The sequence below is a fragment of the Oreochromis niloticus genome, linkage group LG20 (genome assembly GCF_001858045.2).
Source record: "Oreochromis niloticus isolate F11D_XX linkage group LG20, O_niloticus_UMD_NMBU, whole genome shotgun sequence".
Lineage (NCBI taxonomy): Eukaryota > Metazoa > Chordata > Actinopteri > Cichliformes > Cichlidae > Oreochromis > Oreochromis niloticus.
The window spans coordinates 5,730,475-5,746,804 of NC_031984.2; the positions used below are offsets into that span (position 1 = coordinate 5,730,475).

A 16,330-nucleotide genomic window follows, 5' to 3' on the forward strand; every position below is an offset into this window, starting at 1 on the left:
CCTGTGAGATACAGCAGCTGGACCTTTTTTTTTTTTTATCAAGTTAAAACAGTATTTCTACTTAGTTACTTCCCACCTGTAGTAGCACATTATTATATATAATGTATTTTATTTTTTATCTATTATGTCTACAAATGTCAAGAAGTCAAAAGCAAAGGGAGAACACATCATGTCACATATTTATTCATTAAAATTATTTATTAATCAAATAGACATAACATTTCTTTTTCATCCTTCAAAAGTACATGTTCAAAGCACCACAGCGATAGTCCGATATCACACAGAATTGTCACATAATATTAAACAGAAGCTGTTAGCTCAGGTCGAGCGGGTAATCACAATGAAGCAGTTCATATTAAATTGCTCTGCGCTTCATATTTTTGGCCACCAGATGTCACCAAAGAGCACTGTGTCGAAAACCTTCGAGTAATGAACCCTTTTCAATACAAGCTTCAGAAAGTGGCCTGTTGCTATGTCAGCTTGATTCATCCAGACAACTAGTGAATTAGTTTACTGCCCAAAATGCTGCACCGGTCATTGTTTCTGACCTCAGAGTTTAAAATCAAACCATGATTTTATTTACCGTGTTCTGAGGAGCGGTGACGAGGCTGTAATGCTCTTGGTTTTCAACTCCATCTGGTTGCGAGCCTTCGGGGTAGTCATGAACTGAAGACACCCGCACAGGAATTACACTGTTCTGAGTTTCATCCTCTGTGATGTTTCCATAAAGCCAGTTGGCCTGGAGAAAGAGAACAAACTGGCTGATTGATCCTAATCAAGTAGTTATGAAGCTCAGGTCACTCATAACTCCTAAAACCCACCTGTGTGATGTCAGCATGTTCAGTTTTCACAGGAGGTCCTGAAAAACATGCAAAATGCAAACATGCAAAAATTAAACATCTGTATTTAAGTCACATTAAGTCACACAGTAACAGAACCCAAGAACTGAACAGTATGAGGAAAAAGAACTGAAAACATTAAACAATGATTGATTTGAAATAAAATGCAACCAATGACCGTGTCACAGTGCTTTCTGTCCCTTTCAGATTTTCCTGTTACTTTTATTATCAAAGCATACGTGCTTTAACACAATGTGCAGTTAAAAAAAAGTCTGAATAATAAATATTACACAATTTTATTGTAAAGGTTTGGCTTAACATTAAGTTTAGGGTTAATCTCTAGGAAATGAACGTGCATCCCGGTCATGTTGTGGACTGAAGAGATGAATTTGTTTACTACAGGCTCACCTTTTGGTTTATTCTTCCTGTGCTTGTAGAAAATCAGCAAAGCTGCTGATAAGATGGTGATCATAGCGACCAGAATCAGAATCACATGAAGCAGCTTATCTGCAACGTAATAGAACAGATTTTATACTGTTACACTCTAAATATGTGATATGTAGTAAATACATTTTTGAAATAAAGTCTCAGTCATACAACCACCACAGATAAAGACAGAGATACTCTGAGTTACATTTCCTTTTGAATAAAATTATTTTAATGAAGTAAATATTTAAGTTATGGGGGTCCAACATGACATTAAACATTTTTTAAACAAAGGTTTTTGTCCTGTGAATCTGCATTCTTGTTAAAATATTCAATAAAAACTAACTCACATGACGCTTTGCTGCATCTGTTTTACTGTTACTTGTAGGAATTTATAAAATAAACCACAGAGCTGAAATATTTACTTGATCCTGTGTGACTGTTACACTAATTCTTACATAAATACATGGAAAGAAAGCTGAGAAACCACTGAACTCAAATATTGATTGATCACATGTTTGTCTGTCATCAAGACCTCATGTAATGACACTGAAGAAGTCCGCCATGTTTCACTCAGTTTTAGTGTGCATTGGTGAAAAGTTTTAAGTGCTTCTTTCAGACTCTGTCTAATATTTACTGCAGTACATTTATTTTATAACTTCACTTCTTCAGCATAATATTACAAAACATACTCAAATAAATATCAAATTAATAGAAGGAAGTAAAAAAATATAAATATACAAATATAATAAACCTCATCATGAAGCGACTCTAGAAATTTCACTTTTAATAGTTTGATTCTGTTTTAATTTAAATACTTTTTTTCTTTTACTTCTAACAGAGCTGTGTATTTCTACACTGTGGCTGTATCTATTTATACTTTTAGGAATAAATCAGACCGCTTCTTCCACACCTGCTGATGTGACGCTAATAGACATGAATGAGGTGTTTATTTTTTTGACAAACACAGTGACGGATCCACACCCCCCCCACACACACACATGCACATACAATGTACCTGAACCTGCAGCTGTTTGAGGCTGTCTGGAGACTTCAGAGGAGGTTGATGAAGCTGTGAAGCTTCTTGAACTGAAGTTCAAATGCTGTGTTGTTGTTGTTGTGGAGGCCGACAGGAGAAATGTTGATGTTGATAAAGGCTGATTTGGTGTTGAAGTATCTGAAGCTGTGAGCAAGGAAACAATCAGAATAACAATCCTGCTTGAAGCAGGTTTTCTGTCTGCATGTGAGTAATAGGGGTTAATGTGTGTTTACAGCAACTCATTAAACTAAACTTGTAGTGTGAATATGACACATGTAGGTTATTTGAAAGAAAAGTGGGTGTGGTCAGTGAGAAGTTCACATCTTCACGGACATGAATAAGATTTTTTAGCAGAGACTCACCTTCTGTGACAACAATGTTAAAATTGTCTGAATTTGAACCCAAAGTACACATGTACTGTCCCGAGTCAGACTTCTGTAGCTGTGTGATGTTCACATACACAATATTTGATGAAAAATAATTTTTTTCAAATTTAATGCTGTATCTGCCGCTCTGAGCTGTGTAACCAGTTGTTTCAATGAGAACGTTTCCTGTTTCACATTTTTCCTTGCAGAGTGACATCGTGCTTCCAGAGAAATAAATCCGGCATTCAGCTGTGATGTTTCCTCCTTCCACTCCTTCATAGACGGGAGTTTCAGCGTTGGCAAGTCCAGTGTTTCCATCCTGCAGGTCTGTTGAAAACAGGAACAATCAATTACTGTATTACCAACTTCCTCTAAACACTGCAGTTTGATGTTAAATATTTTAATAAATTAAACTGAAAGAGATAATTATTCTCTGTAATTGAGGAGATATCATTTAAAAGTAGTTTGTTTAAATTCAATCTCTTTGTATTTTTCCTTTAAACAAAAACATCCTGCTTCTTCCTGCCATCACACAAGCCATCTGTTGAAGAAAACTCAGCTCAGAGTGAAAAGCTTGAAAACTGACCTTTTATTTGTTTGTGATAAGATCTTGATCTGCTTTGAGGTTTTTGAAATAGTGACTTAATATTCAGAGTTTTCAGCCTGTTAACATTTAAGCTGTGCTGTTCCTCCTGAACTTAATAAAAAGACATAAATAAGGTTGTTGCCTTACAAGCTCTAAATGTGGTTTAGTGGCTTTATAGAGAAGAAAGCAGCTCTCTGAACACAAACGAGCTGCTGTCAGTCTGAATGCAGCTGCTAACCCTCTTCCCTGCCCTCGGTTACCATGGACACCGTCCAGTCAGGAACAAAGTGGATGAGCTTCGTGGGAACATTCACCTCCAGGAGGAGACCGCTGCAGTTTAACTTCCACAGAGACGCGGCTGACAAGCCAAGACCAGGAGGATTTTTTTTAATCAGAGTATTTGGATTACATTTTATTCTGGACCGAAAGCCAAAAGTGACTCGAGGAATGAAAACATACTGTGGGTGAGGTTAGGTAATTCTGTGAAATACGGCGGATGTTGAACGTTTATCAGTATCGATGCGTCCTTTTATCTGCTCCGTGAAAACAGTGGTGGACATTCACTCACAGACAACCGCTGCTTCTGCTTTCCGCACTGTTTCTGATGTAGTGCAAAACCTGCAAACATCTTTATGAATAAGAAATAAGAAGAATTTACTTACAGAGGAAGATGGAGCAGAGCAAAATGTGACAGAGTTTCATCTCGAGGTTCTGACGGCTTAATGTTTAATGCTGCTTCACTTCCTTCTCTGTTTGCAAACCAGGAACTTCAAATTTCGTGGTCCCTCCTTCAAACACATACTCCTCTGCTTTGAGAGGTGTTTTCTACTAGAGACAAAAATTAAGTGTCCGTTTATTTGTTTTTTTGTTTTGTTTTGTTTTGTTTATATTTTCTTGAATTTTCAATTTCGAAATCAAAATTTCCTTGTTTTTTTGTTGTTTCCTAAAACGGAGCGTTTGGAGTTACGAGACGAGTGATTCCAAAAAGTTTAGAAACTTTGAAATGACTTTTATTTTAAATAAAAAACAGACCTTCTAATAGATGAGTTGGGCAGACTGAACATCCATGTACGTCATTTATTTACACTGTGGCTAAAGGATCAAGCCGATATCATGGTAAAATGTGTAATCCACTGTGTCTATTTCACGCTTTGCCTCTTCAAAATGTGAAATGGACACGCATGCAGAAGTTGCATTACCAGCAGGGGGAGTAATATATGTAAAGACACGAAGTTGGTAGCGAGGACAAACGCATGAAGTACATTCGTCCTTAATCATCAGAAAGAAGTTAAGCTAGGCGGCTAATATGCATATACATGTAAATATGTTAATAGCGTCTGTTTAAAGGGTTTCACGTGATTATTTTCATGTTGGCTTCAAACAAAATTTCCCTCTGCTGTTACTGCAACTTCTGCATGCTTGTACATTTCATGTTTTGGAGAGGCAAAGCGCGAAATGGACCCAGTGGAGCGGCGTGTCTATTACTTTCTATTTAATGTATTTATTTTATTTTATTTTATTTTAAGTTATTACAGACAGGACAGACAGACTTGGGAGTAGGAAAATGAGATAGAAAGAAAGGGAGGGAAAGAAAAACAGGGGAGAAGAGGGACAGTGAGAGAAGACACTAAAAAAAATCAAAAAATAAATCTGCTGGATCACCTGTTGAGAGAGAACAAAAAAAGGAAAACAAGCAAAAAGAGAGCAACACAATAAACACGACATCACAGCAATAACTTGGATAACTGTAGGTAACTCTAAATACTAAATATTGAATGTTATTGTGTAGCACGCATGACTGAGAGCACACCAACGTCCGAGGGCATCAGCCACCCCGCAGGGATTGTGGTGAAGCGCCTTGAGGCGACTTTTGTTGTGATTTGGCGCTATATAAATAAAACTGAATTGAATTGAATTGAATTTAGGCCCCCACACCTGGGAGTGCCTGAGGGCGGCGTGTCTATTACATGTTTGGTTGTGATACTGGTTTGATACTGGTTTGTCATCTTCTCCCATGAAGTAATGGGAGAAGATGACATGGATGAGCTTGACATGTGGATTCTAAGAGGTCCATAATCTCGTTCCTGCTTTTACTCCTCTTTGATGATGAAATCTTCATCACTGACCCTGGTAACTTGGTTTAATGGGAAAATGACTGGTATGCTCATGCAGTCATTCAGTTTGACAGGAGTTCATGTCTGAAAACTGGTTATTGTGTCTGAGTGTAGAGTAGGTTTGGTTGTGATCTCTGCTCGCTGTATTGAGACTTTGGTAGGTCGAGTCTTCACATGAGGAGACTGGACGATCGATTTCACTGAGACCAATCTGGGAAAATAAAAATAAAAATAACAAATTGACTGAATTGAGGAGAAAAGACAGAAACACAATGACAGCAATCACATATTAAAGCAGAAGATGATGATGCGCAGCAGGTTCTTAGTGTCAGGATGGAAACAGAAGTTGTGTCTAGTATACAGAGAAGTGGAAGAAGTAAATGTTGAACTTTTGTTAATTTTGGTGCAGCTTGCATCTTTTAATATAAAACAGAGACTAGTGCAGATTTAAATGAAAATGAATCGTATGATTGAAACTAGGGATGCACCGATACCGATACTGGTAAAATGTGTGTGTACTCATACTCTTAAACGTTAACTGATACCATGAACTGATACCAACTTATTTCATGAGTCAGAGAGTGGCTTGTCATTTCTGTTGTAATTTTTTAGATTGGCCGCTAGGGGGACATATCGCTAGGAGGTTAGGTGAGTGAGACTGGCGGCTCCTGTAGCTACGCTAAACAAAATATCAGCAGTGTGGACTTATTTCATAATATGTGAAGATGACAGAAGCAAGGCCGAGTGCAAACTGTGTACTGGTAAGGTGTCCAGGGGAGGGAAGGACAGTACATCGTTCAATACAAGCAATTTAATAAAACATCTGAGGACACATCATGCGCTGGAGTACACCGAGGCTAACGCAAGACGAGAACAGCCACCTTTAACTCGGGTTTTGGAAAAATGTCAAGAGAAAATCCACGGGGAGTTAAAATAACAGAGGCTCTGACTCATTTTATCGCTCTGGATGACCAGCCACTGTCGGTCATGGAAAACGTAGGATTTCGCCGTCTTCTCAGCATACTCCAGCCGCGATATGAGATTCCCAGCCGCCCATACATTACGGACATAATGGTTCCAAAACTTTCAGAAGAGGTAAAAAAAAAAAAAAAACATGTGCATAACCTCATGCAGGAGGTTTCAGCCTTAAGTTTGAATACAGACATTTGCACAAGCAGTGTGTGCCCGATGTCACTCCTCAGTTTAACGGCGCAGTGCATTGATGAGGAGTTTGTCCGTCATCAAGTCACACTACATGCAAAGTCGTTCAGGGGCTGGCACACCAGCCAAACCATCGCAGCTGCTTTCGATAGCATGCTTCAGACCTGGGATATACCGAAGACGTCCGTCCACGTAGTGCTCTGGGACAACGCAAGAATATGATAAAGGCCATGAGTGATGCTGAGCTGCCCAGCCTACCTTGCACTGCTCATACTCTCCATCTGGTTGTTCATGAGGGCCTTCTGTCACAGAGGAGTGTTGCTGATGCAGTGGCAGTTGGCCGCAAAATAGTTGAACATTTTAAACATTCTGCTCTGGCCAGCTCCCGTCTCGAGGACATTCAATTACAGATCAACCAGCCTGCGAAGCGGCTCCAGCAAGACGTTCAGACCCACTGGAACAGCACCTTTTATATGATACAGTCATTAATCGAGCAGAAACAGGCTCTGTGGATATTCGTGTCTGAATAGGGACTCCCTGATACGCTCATGGCTCACCAGTGGACACTGCTGGAGAAGGTGATATCTGTTCTGGGTCCATTGAAGGAGTTAACTCAAAAAGTCAGCTCTTCAGATGCCATGGCTGCAGACATCATTCCAGCCGTCACTGTGCTCCACAGATTTCTAACAAGGGAGACTGATGAGGACCATGGGATCAAAGCAATGAAGGGAACCTTGGCTGCAGCTGTCAGGACACGGTTCACTGATGTGGAGGAAACCCCACTGTATAGTAGAGCTGGGCGATATAAGATTTTTTCATATCACGATATGTTTTTTTCATTTCAGGCAATAACGATATATATCACGATATAAGCCAAATAACTATATTTGTAAGATTTAAATGTGCCGTTGCTCACAAGTAAAATGTGAAATAATTAGCAGCTTGTTTTAATTAAAATATTTATTTCCCATAATAAGTTCAACAGGGTAGATGTACTTAAGGAACATGAGACTTCAGTTTCAGATAAAGGCAAATATTGTAAACTACACAAAAGGCAGCCGCTAAAGCGTTTAAGTTTCAAAATAGAACAAACAAAACAGACTAAATTGTCAATTCCACTTAGAAACAAAATTTTAATTCTAAAAATAAATCTTAGGTCGTTTTACAGAAGAACAGACAAAATTGACTAACTTTTGTCAATATCAAATAAACTGAGAACTAAAAGGAAATTCTCAGGCTACGTCCACACGTACACAGGTATTTTTGAAAACGGAGATTTTCCGTTTTCGTTTTAAAAAATATTCCCGTCCACACGTAAACGCAGAAATGAAGGAAAACGCTGCTAGGAACATGCCAAAGCAACAGGTGGCGATATATTCCTAACCGTGTAGAAATGTTGGCCAATCAGAAGTCTAGAAGCCTCGGTAGGAAATAGTAAACAAAGATGGGGCATAGAAACAGAACCGAGTCGTATGTGTGGAGGGACAGTAACTATGTGTGTATATGTAAGCATTTAAACACTGCAGAGAGTACAATTAACAGTAACAGTATTGTAGAAATTCATTTCACCGAAACAATAACGTGGCGCACAGTGTGACGTCAAAAAAGGCGCACATCTTTGACGCTGCGTTTTCTCCGTTTTTCTCGTCCACACGTAAATGCAAAAACGGAGTTTTCGAAAATATCCACCCTGGCAGGCGTTTTTAGAAATCTCCGTTTTCAGTGACTGAAAACGCCGTTTACGTGTGGACGAAAGGTGCAAACGCATAGAAAAATCTGCGTTTTCAAAAATACCCGGGTACGTGTGGACGTAGCATCAATCTCTCCTTGTTGTATAGCTTAGCTTTTCAAACAGTTTTAACAGTTACTTTAGTCTGACAAAAGCCGAATGACGAATTAGCGCTTTCAGTCAGAGATTGAGCATGCACCGCTTTATTGTATATCCAGACTTGCTTTCGGCACAATTTACAGTGCGCGCTACTCTGTTTTTTGTCAGACTTGAAATAGCCGAAATACCTTCACACTACGGAACTTCTGTGGCCATTCCGTTTGACAATCTCTCCAGCATTGGAACCATCATCTGTTTTTTCTTCGGTAACCTTCGCTCACGCTCTCGGTTGATTTTTCTGTAGTCGGCAAACTCATTTCCTTCATTACCCGGGCAGCCCGGCTGCAAAAACAAATACACATGTGCGCCTTGGCACTTGTGCTGTACGTAACAAGTCATGTGACGTGACGCTGCGGCTGTGATTGGTTCGGCTCTGCGCTACTTAATTTGGATTGGCTGTTATTTTTTTTTTTTTTAAGAGGACAAGAGAGATGAGGTCTATCGCAATAGTTTAATTTTTCTATCGAGAAAAAGTTATTTCGCAATACATATCGTTATCGTTTTATCGCCCAGCTCTACTGTATAGCATCACCGCGCTACTCGATCCCAGGTAAGTGTGTGCCTGTGTGTGTAACTTTGACTGTGTGTGTCTGTGACTGTATGTGTGAATATGACTGTGTATGTAACTGTGTGTGACTGCAAAAAAAAAAGGTAAGCAAACCTATTGTCAGCTAACTTTTTTCATTCTCTGTTTTAGATATAAAAATCGTTTTTCTCCAGCACCACAACTGCTGCAAATGCCAAAGAGATGCTGAAACTTGAGCTGCTAAGGTTGCCCGGAGACAAGCAGGAGGATCATGACCTGAATGAACCACCTTCAAGAAAAGCACACAATGACCAGCCCACTACTAGTCTGGACAGCATGTTTGATGAAATTGCAGATGAGCAGGCATCAGCATTGGTGGGCAGAGCTGCAGTAGGTTCTAGTATAGAGTTAGAGACATACAGTGGCTTGCAAAAGTATTCGGCCCCCTTGAACTTTTCCACATTTTGTCACATTACAGCCACAAACATGAATCAATTTTATTGGAATTCCACGTGAAAGACCAATACAAAGTGGTGTACACTTGAGAAGTGGAACGAAAATCATACATGATTCCAAACATTTTTTACAAATAAATAACTGCAAAGTGGGGTGTGCCTAATTATTCAGCCCCCTGAGTCAATACTTTGTAGAACCACCTTTTGCTGCAATTCCAGCTGCCAGTCTTTTAGGGTATGTCTCTACCAGCTTTGCACATCTACAGACTGAAATCCTTGCCCATTCTTCTTTGCAAAACAGCTCCAGCTCAGTCAGATTAGATGGACAGCGTTTGTGAACAGCAGTTTTCAGATCTTGCCACAGATTCTCGATTGGATTTAGATCGGGACTTTGACTGGGCCATTCTAACACATGGATATGTTTTGTTTTAAACCATTCCATTGTTGCCCTGGCTTTATGTTTAGGGTCGTTGTCCTGCTGGAAGGTGAACCTCCGCCCCAGTCTCAAATCTTTTGCAGACTCCAAGAGGTTTTCTTCCAAGATTGCCCTGTATTTGGCTCCATCCATCTTCCCATCAACTCTGACCAGCTTCCCTGTCCCTGCTGAAGAGAAGCGCCCCCAGAGCATGATGCTGCCACCACCATATTTGACAGTGGGGATGGTGTGTTCAGAGTGATGTGCAGTGTTAGTTTTCCGCCACACATAGCGTTTTGCATTTTGGCCAAAAAGTTCCATTTTGGTCTCATCTGACCAGAGCACCTTCTTCCACATGTTTGCTGTGTCCCCCACATGGCTTGTGGCAACCTGCAAACGGGACTTCTTATGGTTTTCTGTTAACAATGGCTTTCTTCTTGCCACTCTTCCATAAAGGCCAACTTTGTGCAGTGCACGACTAATAGTTGTCCTATGGACAGATTCCCCCACCTGAGCTGTAGATCTCTGCAGCTCGTCCAGAGTCACCATGGGCCTCTTGGCTGCATTTCTGATCAGCGCTGTCCTTGTTCGGCCTGTGAGTTTAGGTGGACGGCCTTGTCTTGGTAGGTTTACAGTTGTGCCACACTCCTTCCATTTCTGAATGATCGCTTGAACAGTGCTCCGTGGGATGTTCAAGGCTTGGGAAATCTTTTTGTAGCCTAAGCCTGCTTTAAATTTCTCAATAACTTTATCCCTGACCTGTCTGGTGTCTAAATCCAATCGAGAATCTGTGGCAAGATCTGAAAACTGCTGTTCACAAACGCTGTCCATCTAATCTGACTGAGCTGGAGCTGTTTTGCAAAGAAGAATGGGCAAGGATTTCAGTCTCTAGATGTGCAAAGCTGGTAGAGACATACCCTAAAAGACTGGTAGCTGTAATTGCAGCAAAAGGTGGTTCTACAAAGTATTGACTCAGGGGGCTGAATAATTACGCACACCCCACTTTGCAGTTATTTATTTGTAAAAAAATGTTTGGAATCATGTATGATTTTCGTTCCTCTTCTCACGTGTACACCATTTTGTATTGGTCTTTCACGTGGAATTCCAATGAAATTGATTCATGTTTGTGGCTGTAATGTGACAAAATGTGGAAAAGTTCAAGGGGGCCGAATACTTTTGCAAGCCACTGTATCCTGGAGAGGCCGCAGTTGTACGAGAAGACAAACCACTACAATACTGCATGGTTGATAAAGTGCGGTTCCCAAACCTGGCTAAACTGGCGGGCAGATACCTTTCAGCACCGAGCACAAGTGTTGATAGTGAAAGGCTGTTCAGCTCAGTGTCACACATTGTGAATGAAAGCAGAAACAGGCTCACAGCTGATCATGCAGAGATGATTCTTTTCATCAAAAAGAACCTGCTCACTTTCCCAAAAACAGCTTAGTTCAGAGGTCACACCATTGCTTGCTGACTGAAGTTTTTTTGTTTGATTAAAATGTGGATACTCTGCAATAGGTGGTTCATTAATGTTATGTGGATCTGAAAGCTAAGGACAGTGCCAAATAGTTCACTGTTCTTTTGTTTGGATATAACGTGGACATTCTGCAATAATTTAACAAAAGTGTTTATTTTATTCTGAAACCTAATTTTTATTTATTTTATTCTGAACAGAAGTGTTTATTTTTCAATCTGAAAGCTGGAGAGAGTCCCAAATAGTTCAGTTATTTTTTTTATTACAATGTGGATACTCTGCAATAGGTTCATTAACGTTATGTCTCTCTGAAAGCTGGAGACAGTGCAAAATACTTTAGTTATTTTGTTTGTTTGTTTACAATGTGGACACTGCAATAATTTAACAGAAATGTTTATTTTTGTGGTCATTTTTATTAATATTTTATTTTTTATCGACAGAGAATAAAATAAAACCTGTCTTCCAATTCATTGCATTTTTTGTGTGTGGTAGAAGTATCGGTTTTTGTACTCAGTATTGGCAAGTACTCAGATCAAAGTATCAGTATCGTATCGGTTTGAAAAAATTGGTATCGTTGCATCCCCAATTGAAGCTGAAATGAAATATTGTTTTAACATTTTCCTATTAGGTCAGCACTTACCAGTTTAAATTCAGAATCCTGAACTTTTTGTAAACCCTGAAATCTCAGTTTGTTTGTTTGTCTTTCCAGCCTGGTACAGATTTTTAAAAGATGACATAGAGAGAAAACAAACAGAGATAAGTCACCTCAGTGTGGTCATATGCTGAGTGTCTCCTGCTGTTCAAACCTGTAGAAACGACAGGTAATAAGTTTCATTAGCTTTACTCACTTATTCTGAAAACGTGTAATACAATTTCAATAAAATGTTGTGTGTCCAGTGCGTGTGCCTGTCCTGTGATACACCCCGAGCATGTCAGCAACCAATCAGTGCCAAGAGAAATATTTTGAATCAAGTTATTACAGTAAAATCAAACTATATTAAAAACTAAAATCAGATGTTAAAAATATTTTTTTTAATTTATTTAAATCAAATCCATACATCCACTTCTCCTTGTCCCGGGAATGCTGAAGCCTATCCCAGCCGTCACAGAGCAAGAGTCGGGGTACACCCTGGACAGCTCTATCAAAGGTGAGTCGCTGACACAGTTTTTATTGTAATTCCTGCACTACTTTTCCTAAATCTTGATTCTGACATATGCCCTCCTCAGGACAAAATCTGAAAAGACTAAAACTAATTCTGAAACTAATAAAACTTAAACTAAAACTAAACATTTTCCAACAATAAAACTTAAACTGAAACCTCGAAATCCACTCTGGAAATTAACTGAAAATAATCTGAATTGAAAACAAACATCAAAATGCAAAAGTACAATAACTCTGTTGTAAATTAACTAACCGTAAAGGTTTTAAATAATGTTTGAAGGTAACTCACCGTTAGAGCCCTCGGCCGTGATTTTGTAGATGAGCAGCAGAACAACAGGCAGCAGAACCACCACCACAGATAAACGTATAACCAGCTCCAAGGACAAACCTGGATGACAGACACACAGACACAAAACTTCAAATACTGCTTTTCACGAGTTTCTCAGAAAAAGACAGATGAAGTGTGGTGACTGGTAAATTCAGTGGGGTTGGTGTTTTTGGATGGACGGACACCTCTCTTCTCTCCTTGCTGTTAGCTGTGAGCTACTTGTGAACAGTCTTTGTAAATAGTAAATTGTACACACTGATCATACACTCACTGCAGACTGGTAGAAGTGAGAGGCTCATTGTTGTGTTAAAGACTTTTTTCTTATGTCTGTTGGTTTTGAGCTTCGCTCTTGTTGGAGGATTGTAACTTGTTTCTCTTTGTGAGGGAATAGTTGTTGTTCTGGGTATGGATCATTTGTCAACTAAATAAACTGCTGCTCAGTGTCTTGAATCTTTCTGTGCTGCTGGACTTGTTTTGGAAATGTGAAGAGTGGGTGAACATAAAGCATGATCTGTGTAGGTTAACAGTAGGATCTGATTAACAGAACAGATTTAACTGTTAGATTTGAAATATGTAATAAATGCATTTTAGCAATAAAGTTGCATGTTTAATTTCTTATTGCATAGTTTTTTTTTTTCACCGAAAGATGAAATAGCATGGACTGATAACATCTGAAGTGGGTCCTTTGGTTTTTTTTAAACTAAAGTTTAAAGTAACCTACACACAACTTTCCTGTGTGACTGTTACACTGATGCTTATATAAATTCATAGAAAGAAATCTTTGTCTGCCATCAAGACCTCATGTAGTGACACTGAAGAAGTCAGCCATGTTCTCAACCAGCTTTTATGTGCAGTGGTGGTAAGTTTTTAAGTGCTTCATTTAGACATTGTGCTCTTTACAGTCCTAGATTTATGTGATAACTTCACTTCTTTCATAACTTTATATTAATTTTACGAAATATATTCCCTCCATCTTCTTCCACTCATCCGGGTAGCAGTGGCAGCAGCCTAAGCAGAGAAACCCAGAACTCCCTCTCCTCGTCCACCTCCTCCAGCTTGTCTGGGGAAACACCAAGGCATTCTCAGGCCAGCTCAGGGAGCTCATTTCAGCTTTTTGTATCTGAGATCTCATTCTTTTGGTCACTACCCACAGCTGACCATAGGTGAGGATCGTAGGGACGTAGATCGATCGGTAAATTCAGAGCTTTGCTTTTACACTCAGCTCTCTCTCACATCAAATACATAATTCAGTTAAAATTATGAAAAGGTTGCCATTAAGAACAATTAACATATTAGAGTTAAAATCCACAAACACAACCTCATCATGGAACGACTCTGGTAATTTTACTTTTGAAACTTTAATTCTATTTTAATGTAAATACTTTTTTGTGTGTATTTCTACACTGTGGCTGTTTCTACTTATACTTGAGGAATAAATCAGACTGCTTCTTCCACACCTGCTGATGTGTCGTTAATAGACATGAATGAGGTTTTTATTTTTTTGATAAACACAGTGACGGATCCACACCCCCACACACATGCACATACGATGTACTTGAACCTGCAGCTGTTTGAGGCTGTCTGGAGACTTCAGAGGAGGTTGATGAAGCTGTGAAGCTTCTTGAACTGAAGTTCAAATGCTGTGTTGTTGTTGTTGTGGAGGCCGACAGGAGAAATGTTGATGTTGATAAAGGCTGATTTGTTGTTGAAGTATCTGAAGCTGTGAACAAAGAAAAATCAGAATAACAATCCTGCTTGAAGCAGGTTTTCTGTCTGCATGTGAGTAATAGGGGTTAATGTGTGTTTACGGCAACTCATTAAACTAAACTTGTAGTGTGAATATGACACATGTAGGTTATTTGAAAGAAAAGTGGATGTGGTCAGTGAGAAGTTCACATCTTCACGGACATGAATAAGATTTTTTAGCAGAGACTCACCTTCTGTGACAACAATGTTAAAATTGCCTGATTTTGAACCCAAAGTACACATGTACTGTCCTGAGTCAGACTTCTGTAGCTGTGTGATGCTCACATACACAATACTTGATGAAAAATATTTTTTTTCAAATTTAATGCTGTATCTGCCGCTCTGAGCTGTGTAACCAGTTGTTTCAATGAGAACGTTTCCTGTTTCACATTTTTCCTTGCAGAGTGACATCGTGCTTCCAGAGAAATAAATCCGGCATTCAGCTGTGATGTTTCCTCCTTCCACTCCTTCATAGACGGGAGTTTCAGCGTTGGCAAGTCCAGTGTTTCCATCCTGCAGGTCTGTTGAAAACAGGAACAATCAATTACTGTATTACCAACTTCCTCTAAACACTGCAGTTTGATGTTAAATATTTTAATAAATTAAACTGAAAGAGATAATTATTCTCTGTAATTGAGGAGATATCATTTAAAAGTGGTTTGTTTAAATTCAATCTCTTTGTATTTTTCCTTTAAACAAAAACATCCTGCTTCTTCCTGCCATCACACAAGCCATCTGTTGAAGAAAACTCAGCTCAGAGTGAAAAGCTTGAAAACTGACCTTTTATTTGTTTGTGATAAGATCTTGATCTGCTTTGAGGTTTTTGAAATAGTGACTTAATATTCAGAGTTTTCAGCCTGTTAACATTTAAGCTGTGCTGTTCCTCCTGAACTTAATAAAAAGACATAAATAAGGTTGTTGCCTTACAAGCTCTAAATGTGGTTTAGTGGCTTTATAGAGAAGAAAGCAGCTCTCTGAACACAAACGAGCTGCTGTCCGTCTGAATGCAGCTGCTAACCCTCTTCCCTGCCCTCGGTTACCATGGACATCGTTCGGTCAGGAACAAAGTGGATGAGCTTCGTGGGAACATTCACCTCCAGGAGGAGACCGCTGCAGTTGAACTTCCACAGAGACGTGGCTGACAAGCCAAGACCAGGAGGATTTTTTTTAATCAGAGTATTTGGATTACATTTTATTCTGGACCGAAAGCCAAAAGTGACTCGAGGAATGAAAACATACTGTGGGTGAGGTTAGGTAATTCTGTGAAATACGGCGGATGTTGAACTTTTATCAGTATCGATGCGTCCTTTTATCTGCTCTGTGAGAACAGTGGTGGACATTCACTCACAGACAACCGCTGCTTCTGCTTTCCGCACTGTTTCTGATGTAGTGCAAAAACTGCAAACATCTTTATGAAAAAGAAATAAGAAGAATTTACTTACAGAGGAAGATGGAGTAGAGCAAAATGTGACAGAGTTTCATCTCGAGGTTCTGACGGCTTAATGTTTAATGCTGCTTCTCTTTCTTCTCTGTTTGCAAACCAGGAACTTCAAATTTCGTGGTCCCTCCTTCAAACACACACTCCTCTGCTTTGAGAGGTGTTTTCTACTAGAGACAAAAAATAAGTGTCCGTTTATTTGTTTTTTTGTTTTTTTTGTTTTGTTTTGTTTATATTATCTTGAATTTTCAATTTCGAAATTAAAATTTTCTTGAAATGTTTTTTGTCGTTTCCTAAAACAGAGTGTTTGGAGTTAATTCATCTCATTTAACTGACTGCAGTTTCTATAAAATCCGTCTGCAACTCACCTA

At 39.2% G+C, this 16,330-nt stretch overlaps 3 long non-coding RNA genes across 5 annotated transcripts in view; all 3 read right to left on the minus strand.

Annotated features, from left to right (window-relative positions):
- The window catches only part of LOC106097464 (uncharacterized), an 84,283-nt gene that overhangs the window by 50,715 nt on the left and 17,238 nt on the right, over positions 1-16,330 (minus strand). The gene's annotated exons all lie outside the window — the stretch shown is intronic.
- On the minus strand, positions 224-16,168 carry LOC102081029 (uncharacterized). Of its 3 annotated transcripts, none has more exons than XR_001223700.3 (6): positions 15,964-16,168; positions 14,713-15,042; positions 14,331-14,495; positions 1,248-1,346; positions 822-859; positions 224-739 (listed from the first exon to the last, which is right to left on the minus strand). It is a non-coding gene; the product is annotated as an uncharacterized LOC102081029 (long non-coding RNA). The 3 variants fall into 3 exon arrangements; XR_003215450.1 differs by lacking the exons at positions 14,331-14,495; positions 14,713-15,042; positions 15,964-16,168 and adding exons at positions 2,290-2,448; positions 2,667-2,996; positions 3,918-4,024; XR_003215449.1 differs by lacking the exons at positions 14,331-14,495; positions 14,713-15,042; positions 15,964-16,168 and adding exons at positions 2,284-2,448; positions 2,667-2,996; positions 3,918-4,024.
- Positions 4,746-12,849, minus strand: LOC109196131 (uncharacterized). Its single transcript, XR_002057587.2, has 3 exons — positions 12,737-12,849; positions 12,051-12,091; positions 4,746-5,580 (listed from the first exon to the last, which is right to left on the minus strand). It is a non-coding gene; the product is annotated as an uncharacterized LOC109196131 (long non-coding RNA).